The sequence below is a fragment of the Benincasa hispida genome, chromosome 9 (assembly GCF_027475165.1).
Source record: "Benincasa hispida cultivar pf3 chromosome 9, pf3_genome.v1.1, whole genome shotgun sequence".
Taxonomy (NCBI): domain Eukaryota; kingdom Viridiplantae; phylum Streptophyta; class Magnoliopsida; order Cucurbitales; family Cucurbitaceae; genus Benincasa; species Benincasa hispida.
Genome location: NC_143486.1, coordinates 25,143,254 through 25,166,775, shown reverse-complemented (window position 1 = coordinate 25,166,775; position 23,522 = coordinate 25,143,254). Strand labels below are relative to the sequence as shown.

General features: G+C 32.8%; 1 pseudogene; it reads right to left on the bottom strand.

Moving 5' to 3' along the window:
* Nucleotides 1-75: 75 nt before the first annotated feature.
* Nucleotides 76-19,385, bottom strand: LOC120084629 (uncharacterized; annotated as a pseudogene).
* Between the last annotated feature and the right edge of the window lie 4,137 nt (nucleotides 19,386-23,522).

The following is a 23,522-nucleotide window of genomic DNA, read 5'->3' as shown; positions in this document are numbered from 1 at the left end:
AATTGAAGGAGTTGGGAAAGTAATGAAAACAAGTGGGAAAATGGGTGAGAGTGAGAGTGATAAAATGGTGGGTAATTAAACCCACCGTCTTATTTTTATCAGTAGTTGTCGAAGTTGGGTACACGAAGGTGGTAGGCAGAGTATGTCGCCGAAGTTGCTTGTGCGAAGGTAGTCGCTAGAGTTGTCGTCGGAGGTGGTTGGTGGAGCCAAAACTTCTTCGTTGAAGTTGGTCGTGTGAATCTGGAAGTAGTTTTCTTTACCAAGATGGTTGTCGGAATTGGTTGTCGGAGTGTTGTCGGAGGTGGCGGAATTGGTTGTCGGAGTATTGTCAGAGGTGGTTTCCGAAACTCGAAGTTGGTCATCGGAGTTTGCCACGTAAAGGTGGTCATCGGAGTATGTCGTCAGAATGTGGTAGCGGTAATCGCTAACAGAGACAGATGAGTGGAACCATTAAAAACATTGGACGGAGAGAGAATTGGGGAGAGTTAATAAGTTTGGGTGAGTTGGTAAAATAACCAACTTAACCCCACCAACATTTAAAGTTGGTTATCAAACATTGAGTTGGTAAAAAATACCAACTAAACCAACTCTCCTTGATTGTCAAACACCCCCTAACACCCCGTAAGTGTTTATTCATGTGAAGTAAGAAAATTGAACTATCAACTTTTGAGATGGTGATTTACGTATCTAAAATATTCAAATGGGTGATATATATATATATTGAACGAAGTCATTCAAATTTATCATAAAAACAATATTTTAAATATGAAATATTCCATTTGTATCATATGTTATCAACATATGATTAGATTTTCATCAACGTATCAATATTTTCATCAATATTTCTATGTTTATATAAGTTTGATATCGACATGAAACATAAAAAGAAAATAAACAACAAAATATCATTAATGTAAATATAATATAAATAATAAACATGTTAACTTGTTTAAAAATTATAAATGGTTATTTATTAATTTAATTTTTTTAATATTTTTGTTTTTATAGTTTTTAAGAAATATTTATCAAAATCGATATTTTATCGATATTTCTAATTAAATTTTCATAAAATTATGATATTAATATTTTCGTCCAAATCAATATTTTAAACCTTAATAAACTATCTCTCATTTTTGTCGTCCAAATCAATATTTTAAACCTTAATGAACTATCCCTCATTTGTTTGTTGGAAGACACTACACAATATTTTAAAATGAAACATAATATAACATATCTTGAAGATATGCCATTCAAATCTATACAGATAAATAATATTTTAATTAAGTGAAAAATTCCATTCAATGTTTTTTTCTTCCTAAAATTTAAATATATTTCTCTCATTAGTTTAGATTTTAATTAGGGGTGTGGATTTGATTTAAATATTCATTTGAATTTTAAATCAGTTAGATTTGATTTAGAAGCATCTGTGTAATATTTTAATATATATGTATGTTTTCAAATGTAAAGCCTTTTCAATTAATAATCAAAATTGACCAATTGAGTAAAGTTGTTTTCCTTTACAAAAAATTATAAATAAATAAATAGAGTCGGTTTCTTTCTTTTTCTAAATCGAATAGTCAGTTTTTATTATATTCTCAACTTTAAAAGTTAAAATAATCCAATTAAAACCGAGCCCAAGCCGTCCATCCTAAATTGACCATCATAAATTTAATTTACTTTGATTTCTAAACTGTTAAATATTATATTTTAGAATAAAATTACCTTTTTATCTCTAAGTTTTGTGGAAAGAAGGATATGTCTTATCACGGTCATATACTTCTCCAACCGTACGACACCATGATTAACACACGATCATGGTTAGCCTTAAGAAAAACTCAAGTTCCGATCTACTTTTGCCGAGTCTTAGGTAAGGTTCTTTCATCCTCAACTAAACTAAATTCATGTAGAACTGAACTTCATCCGGCCATACATGTTGTCCATATGTGTATTTTCTCTCATATACAACTCTAATCAGCTTATCTTTACTCTAGGCCAAGTCCTGCACTCGACTTTACCCATATGCGAGACTAAGGTCATCAAAATACAACGTCGCATCTCTCTTTACCATATTGATTCCCAACAACATGACCCACATACCTTTAAATAACTTCGATACTTCATTGAAATGAGTTCGGACCCTCTGTTGGGTCAAAATAGGCTTAAATGCTTCACCATGGCTTTTTAGGTTATTTGAGCACTTATCGGGACTTGCCGGGGCATAATAACGCTTACCAGGCCCTACCGACCTATTTCCATGTCTATCGGGTTCCTATCGGCTAAATGTTCGCCTACCAAGCTTTACCAGGCCACATGATGCTTATTAGGATAACTCGAATAAGTACTGCGCCAATTGGGAACTATCAAGTCTCACTGATGCTTTTGGATGTCATCCCGGGTGTCGGGATGTCATCAGCTTTCTCTCTCCTACTCAGACACACTTATTGAGGACCGTCGTAAACTAACCCATGGGCAACTTTCTAAATCGAGACTTCCCCGACATCCATCCATCCAGACATATTGAGGCATGAACCTTCTGTTAGGAATGGTGTCCTAAATCTCCTTGTAATCTCGTAGTTTGTAAACTCTGTATAAGCATATTGTTGTTAATAAAATAAGTGTTATTTTGTAAGATATACTCAATCCAATAAACTAAGATCCGAGATTATTTCATGTAATTTAAACAAGTATGTAGGGACATACAAGTGAATCTTGTTTAAATAATAAACTAAATGGTTTGTAGTAGATGAATAAGGTTAGGTATCTTATCCTTGTGACACTACGGATACGACCCACTTTGTAGGTGTTATAAGTGTTGTAAAGTGCTACAAATGATCTAATCTTGATCATTCATGTGGAGACATGCCAGCGAGGGTATCCTATGCAAAGAGTTTGTATAAGACCGGATCACGAAATGATTAGTCTCTTTATATAACATCGTTAATAATAGAAGCTTACATTTCACTAAGATGACCATAGGTGACATGACCTGAATCCTGAGTGAGTTGTGAACTCCTGCTCATGAAGACGACCCTTTGATTTGTATGGGTGAGAGTAGCTAGATTGTCAACTCAACAAGCTTACCATTTTGAGGATTTTCCTAACTAAGGAGCTGGGAACTCAGCTACACAAGACGGAATTCACTCATTCCTCGATGTAGGGACAAGTAGATAAATTGCTCCCTTAAAGGCTGATTCCAGGTCTTGAACATAGTGGCCACACCCTCTCCTGGTCTGAGAGGACTTGGTCATAGTGTGACTATGACTTATTGTTCATTAGAGAAATCAGTAGTACATAAGGAGTTAGATGTAACTACAGAGGCAAAACGGTATTTTGGCACAGCTATATTTAAGAGCAATTTGTGAAGGGTCATCACCCTATTGATTAATTATATCCAATGGACATAGAAATTTATCTGTAGTGCATAGAGTGCAGTTGTCGGTCTTTAGTGGAGTGATCAGTAGTTAACAGATGTTGGGTAATTTAATTAAAGAGTTTAGTTGATTATCTGAGTATCGTTGGAGCTTCAATCTATCGGTCTATATGGTCCCCACTGTAGCTCAACAGAGATTTATTATTTGGATTAATTTGAAGTGTTCAAATTAATTGAGAGAATTAATTATATATGATATAATTAATTATAATATATTTGATACATTATGAGAGGAATTTGAATATGATTCAAATACCAATTATATGAATGAGATTCATGTAATTAAATATAAATATGATTTATATTGAGAGGAATATAATATTTGGATATGGTCCAAATATCATTTATATGGATGAAATTCCTATAAATGGATTTAATATAAATGTGATTTATATTAAATGTCATGTATAGTTAAGAGAGAATAAAATCTATAGTTTATGTTGTATGATGCAATATAAAATTATAGGCTATATATTATATTTGATATAACATATAGTGTACATATAATAACTACGTTATTATATATTCTATTTTATTAATTCATTTGGAAATAATAAAAGTGATGGAGTTATAACTCTCTCCCCACATTCTCTCAAAGAAAACTAACAAGTGATAAAAGAAGTTAAAGGGGGCCATCTTCTTTATCGATTTTACAATCTAAGAGAAAAGTTCTCTGAGAAATCTTCCCTCTCATCCTCTCCATCTCCTTCCCTCTTCCTAGGACTCAAGCAAAACCCACAACTTCTGCTTGAGTCTTTGAATCCCAAAAGAGATACAAAGGGTTCTCGCTTGGTAGCGTCCGTGTGTGAAGAAGGAGATTCGCGAGGAAGGAGGTCTGTACGTGGCTCGTACGGGGGATTACTTGAAGAAAAGTTCTTTAAAGGTGAGGTTTCTTGAAACCTAATTTTCTTTCTAAAATCATGTAGTAATTTAATTATTGAATGCATATCTCTTATTGCTTACTATAAATTTTGTATTCAATAATTAATGAAATTTGGACGATCCACTTTTGCTCAAGGATCTCCTCATATCGAGTTTCCTTCACCTTCCTTTGTCCATGTTGAGTAAAAAACTACATACCATGTGCTTGTTCGGTGCTATACCAAAACCTTCGACCCATGGGCATGGGTGTCATCCCAGTACACGAGTGCCATCCAACATTGTTCACGAGATCCCATTCTTGATGGAAGATGTCCAAGACACTTGTCTTGTAATACTTGCCCACGTCATGACACACGCATGTGCCATGTGATAGCTTCATGAGGCCTAGGGGTGGTAAAAAGTTGACACCATGCCTTCCCCTATAATACATTCTAAGCAAAATCTTCTTTGACACCCTTACAAATGGAATGTGACGAAACGTCCCTTGCCAGCTTAGAGTGCTCGTTTGAACTTTGATTCATACAAAATTTTGACGTGTTTGCATATTTCATCAATATGCACCAAACTCCAGAGTCGCTCATCCAAATTCCAGATAGAACCCCAATTTTCAAAACCATGGCCCGAGGATCTATCTGGCCCCCAATGAGCTTGTCACCAACACTTTTGATGGCATTAATGTTTGTCTTCTTGCTTGTTGCTCAACATGGCTTGCTTGCCAACTTATCTTGCTGTGTTGAATGGTCTACCGTCCTCTTCAGTCACATCACGATATTTCTCTCATCCCTCTGTCTTTATCTGATGTGTTGACAATAGCGTGTCGCTACTACATTGTCTGTACTAACGGGGTCACAATCTACTATCTTCAATTATAATTGCGACATATTGCATTCCTGAATTTTCAAAATATATATTCTTATTCTCTAAATTTTATGAATAGGTATATTTGATACCTAAATTTTTAAATGTGCTTTTTAGTTCTGAAGTTAAAAAAAAAAAAAAAAAAAGGTGTGTATAGTCCCAAGTATAAAGTTTGTTTAGTTCAAAGTAGCTTTTAATTAAAATTCGGCTTTATTAAAAAAAAAAAAAAGCAAGAAAACTATTTTATGTATACTTTCTAAATTTAATTTTTTAAAAATTAAAATTAAAAAAAAAACCCAAACAATGGTTATCACACATTTTGGATAGTTTTTAGTTCCATTAGGTTAAAAAAAAAAAATCATTCACCATTTTGGATACTTTTTTGGAAGGCCAGAGAGAAAGAAACATAGAACACGTTAAAATTAAATCACTTTCATTCCGAACTCAAAGTTAAGCTAATGCCTTTAGCTCAACCGGCATATTATCAATTTCGAAGTCTAGTGTTTGATCCCACCTCATATATTGTTGAAAGAAATCGAAAAATTTCACCTATAAAATGGCAACTTGTTACGTTTAGTTGTTACAAAATATAATTATAATGAAAATATCAAAATTTAACGTCACATATAATACGTCGAGTTTCAAGTTTGTAAAAAAATTCAGTATTAGCATGAGTATTTACTAGTAATTGACATAATTTATTCTTTTGAGATCATGAGTTCATATCCTCATGCTTAGTTATACTAAAAAAAAAAAAAACAAATATAGGTTGTTCAAAATTATTAATTAAAAAGTAATGGGGTGTAAAAAGTAATATTTTGAAAATGTTGTAAATTTGAGGAGTACAATGACACACAACAAGAACACGGGTATAGAGAAAATATAATTTAATAATAATATATAAGAAAATAAATATAAGATAATATATTAATGTATAAGATAAATAAATAACAAAAAGTAAATAAAATAACAAAGAATAAGATTTCTCCACTTTCTCCAATATTTTTAGATTGATCACCAATATATGCGTATCTTTCAAAATCCACCAAATTTCACGATTTATGGCAATTTAGCAAGTAGGAGGTGGATTACATGGACACTAATAGTATGTAATCTTGAGACACATGGACAACACATGAGATAATGGATAAGTGACACATGGTCATTACACTTTTACATCTAATTTAACATATTTATAATACTCCCTCTTAGATGCCCATTATATATAAAATATGCTTCTTAAAACCTTATTAGGAAAAAATCCACTGGAAAAAAATCTTAGTGAAGGAAAAACATATTTCACATAATCTAATACTCTTAAAAAATATATTTACTTTCACTCATGGAAACATCACTTGAGATCTTTGAGTCGCCGCATTTCAATGTTATGCACCAATTTTTCAAAGTTTGCGGTAGGTAATATCTTTATAAATAAGTATGCTAGGTTATCTTTCGAACAAATTTGTTGTACAGTGATGTCATCATTTTCTTCAAGATCGTGAATGTAGAAAAGCTTCAATGAAATATGTTTTGTTCTATCTTCTTTAATATATCATCTTTTTATTTGGGATATACATGTTGTGTTGTCTTCGTATAATATCGTTGGAATATTTTTACTAGAAGACAAATCACATATTCCACGAATGTGTTGAATCATTGATCTTGGCCATATACATTCTCGACTTGCATCGTGAATTGCAAGAATTTCAGCATGATATGAGGAAGTGGTTGTTTTGGTTTGTTTCACCGATCGTAATAATATAGTAGTTCCTCCACATGGAAACAAATAACCTATTTGAGACTTTGTGTAAATCAGATAAATATCCAAAATCTGCATAACCAACTAGATCAAAATTTGATTTATTTAAATAAAGCAAACCCATGTTGATCGTTCATTGGAGATAATAGAGTATATGCTTAATTCCATTCCAATGTTTTTTTTTTTGTTGAAAAAGAACTATATCTTGCCAATAAATTTACTGAAAATGTAATATCTAGTCTTGTATTATTAGCAAGATACATAAATGCACCAATTATAGTAAGATATAGTACTTCAGGGTCAAGAAGTTCTTCATTATCATCATCTCGAGGTCGAAATATATCTTTCTTCACATCTAGTAAACGAACTTCCATTGGAATGTTCAATGGATGTGTTTTGTCCATATAGAACCTTTTCAAAAATTTTCTTGTATAAGTTGACCGATGAACAAAGATCTCATCTGCTAAATGCTCAATTTGCAAACCAAGGCAAAATTTTGTTCTTCCAAGATCTTTCATCTCAACTTTTTTTCTTAAGATATTCTATTGTCTTTAAAAACTCTTCAGGAGTTCCAATCATATTTAAGTCATCAACATATACAGTTATAATAACAAATCCTTACTGTGATTTATTTATGAAAACATATGGACATATTGAATTGTTTTGATATCATTACTATGATTTATTTATGAAAATATATGGACATATTGAATTATTTTGATATCATTTTTTCAATAAATATCCACTCAGGCGATTATATCACATTCGTCCTGATTGTTTCAGTCCATATAGCGATCTCTATAACTTTATTGATTACAATTCCCAGGAATTTGTTTATATTTTAGGTATCTTAAATCCTTATGGGATTCTCATATAAATATCATTATTAAGAGGTCCATATAAATATATTGTGACTACATCCATAAGATGCATGTCCAGACTTTCATACATAATCGGACCAATTAAATATCTTAGTGTAATTGCATCCACCATCAGAGAATACGTCTCATCATAATCAATATCAGGTGTTTGTGAAAAACCTTATGCAACTAGTCTTGCTTTATATCTTGGGATTTCATTATTTTTGTTTCTTTTCCTCACAAATATCCATTTGTATTCCACAGATTTGACATCTTCTGGTGTTTGGACTACTGGTCCAAAAACCTAACATTTTCAAAGTGAGTTTAATACTGCCTCGATCGCTTCTTTCCATTTAAGCCAATTTTTTCTATGTTGACACTCTTCAATAGATTTTGGTTCAGAATCCTCATTTTTAGATATAATATCAAAAGTAACATTATACGCAAAAATGATGTCAATAACTACATGAGTTTGGTTCCATCTTTTTTCTATCATGACATAATTTATTGAAATCTTATTATTATATTTATGTATTCCACCTTTTTCATTAGTCATGTCATAAATTTCTTTATGGTATTTACATCCTCAACCAAGTCTTCTTACCTATTAATTATTTTTCTTTTTCGAGGATTTTTATCTTCGGAACACATTGGTCTACCATGCTTCTACATGTTCCAGACTTATTAGTGACAATTTGCTATGTTAGGATATCAATTTTATAACATTTGCAGTTGATATATGTGATTTAGTTACTTTCTTTGCATCTATAAATGTATCTGGTAACTGATTTACTATATTTTGCAAATGAATTATTTTCTGAACTTTAAGTTCACATTGATCTATACGGGAATCTAAATGAGACAATAACGATGTATTTCATGTAATTTCTTTTTCAAACTTCTTAATTCCTCCCTCTAATGTTGGAAAATTTGTCTCATTAAAATGACAATCAGCAAATCGTGCAGTAAATACATCACTCGTCAGGGGTTCAAGATATTTGATAATTGATGGGAAATCATATGAATATATATTTCTAATCTCTTTTGAGGACTCATCTTAGTACGTTGTGGTGGAGCAATTGGAACATATACTACATATCCAAAAATTCTCAGATGTGAAATATTTGGCTCATGGCCATAAGTTAATTGTAATGGCAAGTACATATGATAAAATACTGGCCTAATGCGTACAAATGACACTGCATACAAAATAGCTTGTCTCCATATAGATGTAGGAAGCTTAGCTCTCATAAGCAATGGTCTAGAAATTAACTGCAAACGTTTTATGAATGTTTATGCTAAATTATTTTGTGTATGAACATGAGCTACAAGATGTTCAACACTTATCCCAATTGACATACAATAATTTTCAAAAGCTTGGGATGTAAATTCACCAGCTTTATCAAGACAAATAGTCTTAATTGTTAACAGAAAATTGTACTCTAAACTTAATTATTTGAGTAAGAAATCTTGCAAACACAAGATTTCGAATTGATACTAAGTACAGTGTGACCATCTGCTAGATATGTCTATTAATACCATAAAATATCTAAATGATCCATTTTGTGGGTTAATAGATCCACATATATCACCATGAATTTATTCTAAAAAAGTAGGCAATTTAGTCTCCACTTTAATAAGTGATGGTCTAATGATTAATTTGATTTGAGAGCAAGCATCACATGATAATTCATTAGATTGAAGAATCTTCTGGCTCTTCAATGAATGTCCATTTGAATTCTCAATAATTTTTCTCATCATTATCGACCCTGGATGACTTAATTTATTATGCCAAATTGTAAATATGTCAGGATTCATGAACTTCAGGTTCATTGTTGCATATGTTTCAATTACTCGTATATGAGTATATTATAATCGAGAAAATAAAGTAGACAACTCTTCTAGTATAAGTTTTTCATATGAGACAGTAGATATGATATAAAAATACTCCATATTATTCTTTCTCAGTCTCAATATAATAACCATTGCGACTTATATCTTTAAAACTAAGTAGATTTCTCTTTGATTGACTAGAGAACAAAGCATTGTCAATTGTAAATTTTGTTCCTTTAGGAAAAATAATATTTGTTTTTCCAAACCCTTCAATTAGATTTGTAGAACCTTATATTGTATTGACTTTTGCTTCCAGTATTGTCTGTTTGGAAAAATATTTTCTATTTGTAAATATTGTATGTGTAGTTGCACTGCTTGCCAAATATAGATATTCTTTACTCATGTTTTAGTCACCCGACATATGAAAATGATCCAAATTTCTTTATTAAAAGAAATCATTACAATGAGAAAAACAATATTTGAAATATACAAATGTTAACATCGAGGAAAAAAAAACATGGAGATGAATAAAAAAAAACATTAAGTCTAGATATTTTCAAAGTCAAAGGAAACACTTGACGTTCCATCAATTATGCCGATTTTCTCTTTAGGAGATTCAAAAAAGTCTGCCACATCCAAATTTGTCATATGGGATGGGTCAAATATGTCATTATCTTGGTATGAAAAATTTATTTCTACATTTTTCTCTTTTTCCTTTAGGGATGCTATATAGAGATCAACTAAGTGGTTTGACGTACAACAGGTATGTGACCAATACTTAGTCATTCCGTATCAGAAACATTTATTTTCAACACTTTTTGAACTTTTTTCTTATGTAGCTTTTCTTTTTTGATCATCATTTTGTGTGGTTCTTTTGAAATTTGAATGATTAGAATGACCATAATATAAGAAATGACATATACGATAGCTAATGAAAAAAGCTATAGTAGACTTTTTATAGCATTTTTTAAAAGTCCTGACAACCCATGTTATTAAACGTATGTGACTTTTTATAGTGTTTTTCTAAAGCTATAATGGATGCTATTATAAAGTATGAAGATATAGTTTATATACGTTGCTACAAAAGCATTTGATAGCGTTTTTTTTAATTAAAGTTATAATATGTTTATATAGCTAAAATAATGTGTTATATTTAACATATAATAACTTTTTCTCAACGCTATAATATAGTATTTATAGCTTTAATTGTATGTTATAACAATATTATTTAATCATTTTCAATTATTATAATTATTATAATAACCTTTTGATAGCATTTCGTTTTTACTATATAAATCTTTCTATAGCTTTAACTCATGGCTACAAAAGAGGTAACTTTTTTCTCAAAAATATTTTTTGAATTAATTAGATTTTGATAACTTTTACTTCAATTAAAATCGACACACATAAAATACTTCATAGCACAATAAATACTAATAACTTCCATTCATAATCTATTAATATTACAAAATAAAGTATTCAATAATTTTCTAGAATAAAGTCGTCATCTAAATGATACAAGCTAGATAAAGTAGTTAGTGAATGTACCAACAACATTAGTTAGCCCTCGAAATACAAAATTCACCAAGTATTCAAGATTATATTATCACATAGTTGAGTTGTTATCGTTAGTTCTCTTTTCCTCTGGTAAGGTATCATTTCATTCACCTACATAAATTTATAAAATTTATATCAATGTATGACTTTGTACAAACCAATAATAGTGTACATTAATCAAATATAGAAAATCTTTAACAAATGTAGATAAATAAGCTTATAAAATAACATATCAATAATCACTTGCAATAGCATTTGAAAGTTCATCACTTGGTTCAACCTACGATAATTTCATATGAAACAAAATAAAGTTAACTAATAATAAGAAAGATATAGCAAAATAAGTATATAAGAAACGAGTACTAGAAACAACAGCACCACAAACTTCTTCTAGACAGACAACTAACTTCATACAATAGTATAATTGATTCATAAATAAAAGATAGAAGCTCCTATCCTATTCTTAATTCAATTTGACACCACAAACTGCATATTACCCAAACAACCTCTAAATATTTCTCATTTATTAAAAAGGGTTAAAATTGTTCGAGGAAAAAAGTCTACAAATAATGAAAGGTTATTTAGTAACGAAATCCACAAATTAATAAAAGTAAACAATGTTATACTATTATTGAGATTTACTTTACAGGGAACACGTTTCCCCTAATAATTGAATTAAAAATGGCTAATCGTGAAGTAATTTCACAAGACAAACTTCATGAGATGTCTTCACAAACTTTGTCTCGTGATCCTTAACTTTGTCTCATGAAGTTACTTAATGAGACAAAAGTCAAAATTGAAAATTTTCCTTAATAATCCTAATCTAGACTAGTAATACCAAATAATGACTATTTGTAATTATTATTATCAAACTTGAAACATTTTGATAGCTCATTTATAAAAGTCTTAGAAATAGAGATAACTTTAAATATTTATAAAAGTCTTAGAAATAGAGATAAACTCAACACAAATAGCTCATTTTTCAAACAAAACAATTGTTAAATGAAAGTAAATGGCAGAACTTCAGACTTTACACGTATTCTTTACTAAAACTCTATATTTACTCTTTCAAATTGCTAACATATCCAAATATAAATTATTCAATATCAGAAGAAGAAGTAGAGAAGTAAGAAGAAGAAGAACAAGAAAGATTATAGTAGTTTGGCCATTGAAGCCTACCTCTACTTTACATGGTATATATTCTTTGTATTTTTATGTTTTCTCAAGGCTTCATTACAATTTATTCCTCTCTAATCATTTTCACACCCACCGAAAAAATGTTCAAAATATAAGAACATACCGACAGATATGTGAATAAATTAAAACTAAAAATAAGCCGAAAAGACATCACAAATTGATGTCATTATAAGCTGCATATCTCAAACAAACTAGGATAAAATCAAGTAGAAGACTGTAAGAAATTGTAATGTGAAAAATAATTCTGAGCACATCGACCACAAATTGATGATGAATGTAAGGGATAGAAGCAGAAAAATATAGAGAAAAAGACAATAGATTATATATTTTCCAAATTTTTAATGGTCAAAAGTAGTTATGTGGAACCATAATAATCAAACAGAACTGATATTAGACATGATAGGTTGAAAATAACACATGCTAGAACATTCCTAAAATTTCATAAAGTATCAGTCATGCATAATGATGATGAAGCCATCATATTCAACAAAATTTATCTTCAAGATCAAGTTGAAATTAAAAAAACTAACTGAAGTTCAAGATCTTTCATCTTTATGGGTAAGGCAGGAAAGGCTATCCGTTCCATTCTGGACTTCGCATTTTAGTATATCATTCCCTCTTACTACTGTCACCAGTTCAGCTTGCAATTGCTCTACTACCAGCTCTTAGAGTATAGTTTCTCTCTCAATAGGCTTGAAAATAAAGTTTCTGCTTTTAGTTCAGATCTTAAACCATCCTACAAAGTAACACAAAACTGTAAACGTCGCAGCCATAGTAAAAAAAACAAATTATAAAACCAGAATAAGCCATATGGATTTATCATTTAGAAATATTTTCCCCACAAAAGGGAAGAACTAAAAATCAACTCTATGGTTTACATTTAGGTTTTTGTTTTTTTGTTTTTTTGTTTGTTTTTTGGAGGAAAACCAAAGGCGAGAGTTTGGATTCAGTATAATGTCCCATTTCCAGAGATAAAATCAGAAATTACTCACCTTTGGATATTGACAATTGAGTTGTAGTGCATTGTCTACACGAACTTTGAGAAGTGGGGTTAGACTTTGCTTGCAACAACATAGATATTTTCTTTAAACTCATTGTCAGGCTCTCAATCCCATGCTTGAAGCCCCAAATTTTCATTTTAGGTTCAAGATAAAATTTTCCATCTAAACCATTCTTGATATGCTCCATTCTATGCTTAGTTGGATGAAACTCACCAACTTTCTCTTTAATGAACTCAAATAACTTGGAACAAAATTGAGTACTCTCATTTAGTAATACCAAATCTTGACTTTGAAGATGGTAAACACGAGCTAACATTTCATTATCCAACTTGAAGGTTATAGCACCACTCTCATTTGAAGGAAATCGGATATGAGGATTTTCATGAGCAACGGAATGATCGTTCCAAATTCCATTTGTATTTGAACATTCACAATTACAATCAAGAAACGGAAACTTACTGGTCATGCAACATACGAAATTACAACATGCTTTTAATAAGATCAAGGGATAAAATATACATACCTTTAAAGACTCATTTTCAAACTCCCTAGATCACGAATGCTCGTTCAATCTCCAAGATTGCAATACACGAATGCTCGAACTCAGCGACCGCAACACAGCACGATCAATCAGAAACCACCACACGAACGGCCTCCAAAATCCTCGAACTACGTCGAGTTGAGTACAACACCACCACAATGGCTACCTTGGTATTCTTGGTGTGAGAATCCAAAAGTGTGGACTCTGTATGGCCTTGGTTAGAGGAAGAGACCGGAGGAATAACAATCGTGTAAACGATTGAGCAAGTGGGAGATGACAAAGGTCTATCGTATAGACGATACCTAATCATTTAACAAATGTTATGTGACTGTTTAGCAAAAACTCCGCAATCGTTTAGCTAATGGCCAACTGAGTGAACTATCGTGTAGTGTCACTCCACGATCGTTTAGTCTCTCTTCAGCTATCATTTAGTGAATCCTATTCACTTGACAGCCAACCATGAGTCTTTCCGAGAATAGAAAATCTCAATCCAACAACTACTAAATTTAGGAAAACATTTTTCCTTTTATCTCACGGTTACCATGAAACCACCATAACCTCCCACTCAATTGGTTATTAGAGAAAAATGTATAATTATCCGATAATTAATATTATTATAAATATATATGATAACCAACTTACCATATTATATTTATAACCTATAGTTTTAATATTTCACCTCATGAAACATATAAACCATAGTTTTTGTTCTATTTCATGGTACTTAATGTAAATCTTATTTACATTAATCCTCCATTTGATGTATCTCATACATCACACCGATTATATCATATATAATCGAATTTTCTTTTGTCAATTTGAACATTTCAAATCAACACCAAGAATTGATTCTCAACTTGAATCCATTGTGTTACCAAGGGGACCTTATGGACCTGTAGCTCGAAGCTCCAACGGTATATGAATAACTGACTAAACTCTTTAGTCACGAGATCCACCATCCGTTAACTACCAGGCACTCCATTAAAGATTGACAGCTGAACTCTCCTTACTACAGATATATTCTGTGTCCATATCAACTAATTAACAGTGCGATAACCCTTCACAAATCACTTGTAAGTACAGCTGAGCCAATAGCCGTTATGACCCTGTAGTTACATCTAACTCCTTAAGTACCACTGATCCCTCTAATGAACATAATGAAGGAACTTTATGATTCCATTTTTTTTATAAAAATTCGACTTTTACAATTTTCAATTTTTCACCAACAATTTATCCCATACATAGATCTAGTTAAAATTTATGAATCATAGAATAATTATTCGATTCTTTTTGCTCTTTGTATCATAATTCAATAAAAAAACTTCTAGAATTACCCTAATCTGTAAGATAAATAAAATTATTTTACAAAGAGTACCTTTGAGCAGAAGCGAGATTGTTCCAAACTTATTGTGACAGAATTAACGCATTCACAATCAAACATAATAGATATGTATTTAACAACAAATTACCGGCATGCTTTGAAACTTAAATGACAAAGAAAACAAGAAACGTACCAGTTGAAGAACCCTTCTTCATAGAAAACTCGTTCTCTCTAAATGAACTGCTCCTCTCGCTCTTGCTGAAAACGTCCACTTCAGTCGTTCACCAAATCACAGTCGTCTACCCACGAACGGCCTCCACACAAACCAACAACGGGGAGGACACCAACACTTAGAATCCTCAATATTCTTGTGTAAGAATCCAAGAGGTGTGGGCTCTGTTGGATTTGGCAGAGAGAAGGAGGAAGAGAAGATCGTATACCACGACCAAGCAAGTGGGAGAAGGCTGATGTCTATTGTATAGACGATGCTTGATCGTTTAGGAAGAGGTACACGATTGTTTAGTAAATAGGCTACAATCGTATAGAGGATTGTTTAATAAACGCTCGGGTACCCGATCGTTTAGGAAAAAGCTAGACGATCATTTAGCAAATCCTATGTGATCGTTTAGTAAGTTGCGTGCGTGTATACGATCATGTAGAAACCTTGAGCTATTGTGTAGGCTCTTGGTTTGCTATGCGATAGGCTGTATACACAATACGTCAGCAAATGACCGATCTCTTGCAAAATGAAAACTACTTTCATTTTATTCTTCAATTAGCGAAAACTGAAAGCAACCTCCCACTATCACACGGTTACGGAGAAAATGTCGGCACAATTATCCCATAATTGTCCAACTAAAAAATAATAAATATAATCATATTATGTTCATTAACCTATGGTTTAATATCACATCATATGCAATACATTATCCATAGTCTTTTCTCCTCTACTAGATATAAATCATATTTATATCAATTTTCCTCCAAATAATGTATCTCATACATAATGTCAATCATATCATATATAATTAACCAGTTTAATCATATCATATATAATTGAACTCCCTCTTGTCAAGAATCCATTATGCTACCAGGGGGACCTTATGGACCTATGGCTTGAAGCTCCAACGGTACGTGAATGACTAAACTCTTTAGCCACGAGATCCAACATCTGTTAACTATTAGACATTCCACTAGAGACCGACAGCTGCACTCTTCTCACCACAGATATATTTCTATGTCTATCAGATATAACCAATCAACAGTACGATAACCCTTCACAAATGCTCATAAGTACAGCTGGGCCAATTTACCGTTTTGCCCCTGTAGTTACATCTAACTCCTTAAGTACCACTGATCCCTTTAATGAACAATACAACATAGTCCTACTATGTGTGGACACCTCTTGGGCCATGAGAAGGTGTGTGGCGCCACATTGTTCAAGCCCCGAAATCAACTCTTAAGGGAGCAATCTATCTACTTACTTCTGCTTCGGGGAAGAAGTGAATTTCATTTTGTGTAACTGAGTTCCCAGCTCCCAAATCAGACAAATCTCCAAAGTGGTAGGTTTGAATCAACGATCTGGCCACTCGCACCCATGCAAATCAAAGGACCACCCTCAAAGGTAGGAGTTCCCAACTCACTCAGGATTAAGATCATGTTACCTATGGTCATTCTAATGAAGTGAAGTCTCTGTCATGAACAACGTTATATAACGAGACGTTAACACTTCGTGGTTCGGTCTTATACAAACTCTTTGTATAGGATGCCCCCGCTCGCATGTCTCCACATGAATGATTAGGATCATACCATCTGTAGCAAATCACAACACTTATAACTATTCTACAAAGCAGGCCGCATCCATAGTGTTACCAGGATAAGGTTTCCCTCCTATATCCATATACTGCAGACCATTTTGGTTATCACTTAAGACACGATCCACTTGTATGTCTCCACATACATGCTTAAGTTACAAACGACAACCAGGGATCTTATTTTATTGGTTTTGGTGAAGCAAATAAAACATCCAATGTTTATAGACAATAAGTGAAGAAAATATCATATATTATACATCACAAGCGTTTGTTCAAAACTGTGTTTACAAACTACAGGACACGATAGTTTAGGGCATCATCCCCAACACATAAGTCATAGTCCTACTATAACTGAGTCCTCTCTTCCAAAGAAAAGCTGTGGCCATTATATTCAAGACCCAAAATCAACCCTTAAGGGAGCAATCTATCTACTTACCCCTGCTTCGTGGAATGAGTGAATTCCATCTTGTATAACTGAGTTCCCAGCTCCCAAATCAGACAAATCTCCAGAAAGGTAGGCATGTTGAGTTGGCAATCTGGCCACTCTTACCCATACTAATCAAAGGACCGCCCTCAAAGGTAGAAGTTTCCAAAACACTCAGGATTGAGGTCATGTCACCTATGGTCGTTTAGATGAGATGTAAGTCTCCAGTATCAACGGCATTATATATAGAGACTAGTCATCTCATGGTCCGGTCTTATACAAATTCTTTATATAGGACACCCTCGCTCGCATGTCTTCACATGAATGGTCAGGATCTACAATTTGTAGTAGTTCACAACACTTGCATACCTCTACAAAGCGGGCAGTATCCGTAGTATCACTAGGATCAGGTATCTCTCCTTAATCCTTATACTACAAACCTATTTAGGTTATCACTTAAGGCATGATCCACTTGTATATCTCATATACATACTTAAGTTTACATACAATGACCATGGAGCTTTGTTTAATGGATATGAGTAAAAACCAAATAAACTAACTCTTATTTTATTCATAACAATGTGTATAGACTACAAACTATGAGATTCTGGGAGAATTAAGACACCAATCCTAACATCATTTCCATGTTCTTTTAAACGAGTTAATATTTTTATATTCTCATGTCGAAGAGAATCAACTTCAACTCTACAAGATTCCAACTCTTTTCTCAAAGCCAGTTCCACTTCCGTTAATCTCACCTGTTCCATCTTCAATCTTTCAAATTGCTTATTAAGTTTCTCCACTGGTTGAATATTGCCAAATTGCTCACTTAATCTTTCCCATAAACCATCAATAGTCTTCTATTGTTCGTTGTAGGTCCTCGATAACCTTGTGATTGATTTATGTAACCCTCCACACTCCTCTTTCTCCTCAAAATTCTTTCTGATGCAATCTATGCCTTCTATTGCTCCCCTATAATGTTATTCTAATTTAGAAAGGTTTAGCTGTAAATATTTATTTTGTTCATTTTTTTCATCAATTCTAGCTGTTAGATCCAGGATATTTTGCTCGAGATTAGTTGTCATGCTTTTGTTCTCTGCTTCCATCTTGTTTAAAGAAGAAACCTCTCTTTGTAATGAGACACTCTGTTCAGCTAGCTCTCTAACTCGCCCCCTTAGCCTCTCCTCCTCTAATTGGTATTTCTCAAGCTTGAATGACCAGTCACTTGACCACCTGTCTAGTTCTTTCTCTAGTCCTACCTGCAACTCAATTTTCTCTTTCTCCAGTTTCAAAGTTCTGGACTCCAATTCTGCATTTTCCTGTCTAAGCTCTTCTCTGGCACACGTCCTATCAACAATTCGATGTCTAAACAGATTAGCAAAACTAAGAAACTAGTTTAAAACACTACACTAAGCAATAGTTAGAATCAACAGTCAACCTACAAAGGAATAAGAAAATTTAACAAGAAAATCAAAGCAACGATCAAAAGATAAACACTACATTAAGCAATAGTCAGAATCAACTAGTTTAAAACACTACATTAAGCAATAGTCAGAATCAATAGTCACCCTTGCAGGAGTCGTGCTTTGCCGCTACGGTCCTGCTTGTGCAAATATATAGATTTCAATGCCAATTTTCTTTTCTACCACCGATCTTTGCAAACGGAGGAAGAAGGAAGAACATTTTCTTTGCAAACGAGCTTAAGAATCTTGAGGTGGTGTTTGGCTATAGATAAAGAAGTGAAGGAAGAAAAGCAAGAGGAAAAGAAAAGAAACGGGGAAGGAGGAAGAAAATTGAAAGAAATGAGTAAGAAAGTAAATGGAAAAATGAAAATGAAGAAAAAGAGGGGAAGACACTTTTCAAATCCTGCCTATCTCTTTTTCCCATCTTCTGCCTCTGCCTTCTCATTTTTTTTCCCCTTTCTATTCTATAGCCTAAAATGAAAAAGGTTATATTCAAAGGCTATAAAGATCCCCTTTGCTTGTAGTGCCACCATGAAAACAATAATTATTTCTTCCTCTACCACGGTCACAGCCTCGACCACGACCACGACCTCGACGATTATTATTAAAATTCACAGTATTCACTTCAGGTAATGATGTCGTCCTGGTTGGTCGAGATTCATGATTTTTCATTAATAACTCATTATTTTGTTCGGTCACGAGAAGACATGAAATTAGTTCAGAATATTGTTTAAAACCTTTTTCTCGATATTACTGCTACATGAAATGTAGAAAATGTCTTCTCTAACATATTAGCATCAATAATTTTCTCTCCAATTTCGAACTAATTTTAAATAATGTTGAGTTGTAATCACTTACTGATTTGAAATCTTGTAGTCTCAAGTGTATCCACTCATAATAAACTTTAGAAAGAATAACTGATTTTTTATGATCATAACTCTTTGTCAAAATTTTCCACAAGAACGAGGATCTTTTATTATAAGATACTTGATTTTTAATCTCTCGTGGAGATGATGACAAAGGAAAATCATAGCTTTTGTTTTTTCCCGACTGTATGTCGTATTTTCTTCTTTAATAGTCACTCTAAGATTCATAGCATTCAGGTGAATTTCGACATCAAGTACCCATGACAAATAATTACTGCCGTTAATATCAAGGGCGACAAATTCTAATTTTGTGATATTTGTCATGGCAGCATTATCATAAAATATTTTATTTATATTAGAAATTTAATAGATATTAAATATGAAAAATAACATTAAATTTATTAATTATAACGAAGAGAGAAAAATCGACATACATTTAGGACCTATCTTTAGCGAGGAAAATGATAGGAGCTGATGGTGATAACGTAATGTGAATTTGAGGAACACAACAGCGCACAAGGAGAAAATGCATATGGAGAAAATATAATAAAATAAATATAATATAATATAATTTATAAATATATAAGATAAATAAATAAATAACAAAAAGTAAATAAAATAACAAAGAATGAATTTCTTCACTTTCTTCAGTCTTTTTGGATTGATCACCAATATGTGTGTATCTTTCAAAACCCACCAAATGTCATTATTTATAGGCAAGTTGACAAGTAGAAGGTGCATTATGTGGATACTAATAGTGTGTAATCTTGAGATATATGGACAACACATGGTGTAATGGATAAGTGACACATGACCAATAGACACTAATAATGGTCATCTATATTACACCTAATTTAGCATATTTATAATAGAAAAGTATTTATGAAGAGCATATTTCTTTTAAAGGCATATTCATATTTTCTTTGATAGCATAGTCTTACTTTTCAAATGTTAGGGATTTCACATTAAAGGGGCGTTTGACGAACAAAACAAAGTTGTATTGGTAATTATTATCTGGGATGTTAAATTATTTGTGGAGTTAGATTGTCTGTGTTTGGTGTGCAGAGTTGAATTGAGTTAAGCTGAAATATTTGTATTTGGGGTGCTGAGTTGAATTAAGTTGAGTCAGAAAGTCTGTGTTTGGGGTACAAAGTTGAATTTGAAGGAAATCTAAACCAGAGATCTCCATGAGCAGCGGAAGTGGATCGTTCCAAATCCCATTCAGATTGAACACAACAATTATAATCTAACCAGAAAAGAACAGACTATGCATCAATAAAAATTACAGCATGCTACAAGGGGATACATAGGATAGAGTATGCATATCTTTGAAGAACCATTCGTCAAGTATCCCTTGATTAGAATCCAATGCGTCCAAATCAACACTCGAACGCAACGAACAACACACGACCTCCACGAACGTCTGAATGCTCCTCGAACCCAATCAAGTCCAACTCGATTCACGAACTAAGTTAGAACACCACCACAAGTGTTATCTTAGTATTCTCGGTGTGAGAATCCAGAAGTTGTAAGCTCTATATGATCTTGGCTTGAGGAAGACAAGAGGTATACGATCGAGTAGATGATTGAGTAAGTGGGAGATATGAACACTGTCTGTTGCATAGACGATGTACTCGATCATTTAGTAAGCGGAAGCCTATCGCATAGACTTTTCTACTTGATCATGTAGCAACGATCAACGAGTAACTATCGTATAGTCAATTCTAAGCGATCATGTATGCTCTCAACGTCTATCGCTTAGTAAAAACAATTTTTACTTGATAGCCTTTTCCCGTGAGAATTTTTCTGAATGGAACCAACTTCTAATTTTGGAAAACAAATTTTCTTTTATCTCACGGTTACCATAAACTTCCAATAGCCTCCCACTCAATTCGGTTATTAGAGAAAAAGAATTAATTATCATATAATCAATATATTATAAATAAATATGATAACCAACTTATCATATTATATTTATAACCTATAGTTTTAATATTTCATTATATGAAACATATAAACCATAATTCTTTTTCTATTTTATGGTACTTAATATAAATCATATTTATATTAATTTCTCCAATTAATGTATCTAATACATCATATTAATTATATCACATATAATTGAATTTCCTCTTGTTAATTTGAACAATTCAAACTAACCTAAAATATGATTCTCAACTTGAACACATTGAGCTACCAATAAGACCCCATGGACCTGCAACTTGAAGCTCTAACGGTATGTGAATAACTGACTAAACTTTTTAGTCACGAGATCCACCATCCATTAACTGCCGGGCACTCCATTAAAGGCTGACAACTGCATTTTTCTCACTACAGATATATTTATGTGTCCATATAACCAATCAACAGTGCGATAACCCTTCACAAATCGCTCATAAGTACAGTTGGGTCAATTTACCATTTTTTCCCTATAGTTTCATCTAACTCCTTAAGTACAATTGATTTCTCTAATGAACAATAAGTCGTAGTCCTACTATAACTGAGTCATCTCTTCCAAAGAGAGGGTATGACCACTATGTTTAAGACTCGGAATTAGCCCTTAAGGGAGCAATTTATATACTTACCCCTACTTTGGGAAATAAGTGAATTCCGTCTTGTGTAACAGAGTTTCCAGCTCTCCAATCAGACGAATTCCCAAAAAAACAGGCTTGTTGAGTTGGAAATCTGGCCATTCTCACCCATACTAATCAATGGACCGCTTTCATAAGAAGGAGTTCCCAAAATACTCAGGATTAAAGTCATGCCACCTATGATCATATTAGTGAAATGTAAGTCTCAATTATCAACGACGTTATATAAAGAGACTAATCATCTCGTGGTTCGGTCTTATACAAACTCTTTGTATAGGATACCTCCACTCGCATGTCTCCACATCAATGGTCAAGATCAGACCATTTGTAGCACTTTACAACACTTGTAAATATCTACAAAGCGGGTTATATCCATAGTATCACCAGGATAAAGTATCCCTCCTTTATCCTTATACTACAGACCATTTAGGTTATTACTTAAGGCATGATCGACTTTTATGTCTCACATACATGCTTAAGTTACATGAAATAACCATGGATCTTAGTTTATTAGATATGAGTAAATACAAATAAAATAACACTTATTTTATTAATAACAATGTGTTTATAGAGGTGTTTACAAACTACGAGACCACTAGGAGAATTAGAATACCAGTCCCAACAATCTCCCACTTGTCCTAATGCCTCGAGACACTAATGTACAATACATAAAATAATACAATATACAATAAACTAGGGCATATTCTATACCCCAGTATCATCTCCCACTTGTCCTAGACAAGGTGCCGCATGTCCCGTAGACCCAGACTCTACAGATGACTCTCGAACACTCTAGCCGTGAGAGCCTTTGTAAACGGATCAATAACGTTGTGCTCTGACGCGATTTTCGTGACTATCACATCACCGCGATGCACAATCTCCTTGATCAAATGATACTTTCGTTCAATATGCTTGCCTCTTCGGTGACTTCGAGGTTCCTTAGAATTTTCCATAGCCCCGCTGTTATCACAATAGAGAGTAATCGACAAAGAAATATTTGGAACAACTTTCAAATCTGTAAGGAACTTCTTAAACCAAACAGCCTTTTTAACATCTTCACAAGCAGCTATGTATTTGACTTCTATAGTGGAGTCCGCGATGCATCCTCACTTGATACTTCGCCAA